Here is a 432-nt window from a genome sequence, read left to right on the forward strand (position 1 = left end):
CAACCCATTTCACGACAAGGCAACAAAATAACAGTGACAAATCCCCCACCCCCTTAAAAGAAATGCAACTCACGGAAAGGCGTGCGTCCCTGGTGTCGGTGAGAGTCGGGAGGGCGCCGTGCTGGAGCAGGACTCGGGTGGCGCTCAGCTCAAGTTGGCGGCGCGATGTGCAAGGGCGTCCCCCCGGAGTACTCCAGGCACGCGTCGTTGATGCATACGCCTGAGAATTAAGGTAAAGAACATTATAACGTACGAGTATATATATTTTTATGCATAGGTACATGATGGAACATAAAAAATCACTATCTGAGAATCTTTGGATAAACTGAATTTCCTCCAGTAGACATTTTGAGTGAGAAATTTACAATGAGAAAGAAGCCCATGGACAAGACCTCCATTAAACTTGATGAAATATTTCGCGTGCTGCCCTGG

General features: G+C 47.5%; 1 pseudogene; it reads right to left on the minus strand.

Annotated features, from left to right (window-relative positions):
- The window catches only part of LOC119582356, an 11,823-nt pseudogene that overhangs the window by 4,274 nt on the left and 7,117 nt on the right, over nucleotides 1–432 (minus strand).

The sequence above is a fragment of the Penaeus monodon genome, chromosome 15 (genome assembly GCF_015228065.2).
Source record: "Penaeus monodon isolate SGIC_2016 chromosome 15, NSTDA_Pmon_1, whole genome shotgun sequence".
Taxonomy (NCBI): domain Eukaryota; kingdom Metazoa; phylum Arthropoda; class Malacostraca; order Decapoda; family Penaeidae; genus Penaeus; species Penaeus monodon.